Source organism: Myotis davidii, unplaced genomic scaffold (assembly GCF_000327345.1).
Source record: "Myotis davidii unplaced genomic scaffold, ASM32734v1 scaffold208, whole genome shotgun sequence".
Taxonomy (NCBI): domain Eukaryota; kingdom Metazoa; phylum Chordata; class Mammalia; order Chiroptera; family Vespertilionidae; genus Myotis; species Myotis davidii.
This window is the reverse complement of record NW_006299706.1, coordinates 2,652,284-2,652,801: the sequence shown is the minus strand read 5'-3', so window position 1 is coordinate 2,652,801 and position 518 is coordinate 2,652,284.

Sequence of the window (518 nt, the reverse complement as noted above, 5' to 3'; positions counted from 1 at the left end):
AGCCGGGAGCCGCAGCGCCAGACTCTGCGTGCTTCACTCTTCGGGGTGCTTCACTCTTGGGGGGTGGTCGGCGTCCGAGGCAGGGCGCGAGGGGCCTCGGTGGGGTTCGCAGAGCTGGAACGAGTGGCCCTCCTTGGACAGGGTCCTCGGAGTGAATGTATGAAACTCTGCAGAGGCGCCTCGGGGCTCCTGGGAGGGGAACCTTTATGGGGGAGACCGCGGAGGGGGGGGGCGGATCGGGAGCTGGGGGGTCAGGACAGAGCTCCCTGGTCCAGATACTGTTGCATCGGGGTTGGGGCCCGAGTCTCGGAGGTGGAAGGCCATTGCTGTGGCCGGACAGAGGCCCTGCGACCCGACGGAGCCACCCCGGAGGAGTCGGAGTCGGAATCCAGGGCAGCTTCCTGCAGCCGCGGGGAAATTCGTGTTTTTCCTCCCTCATTGTCACGGAGATGGAAGCAGCTGGAGAGGAAGCGCCAGCCTGGGCTCCGAGGCCTTGTGATTGTGTATCGTGTGTGTGG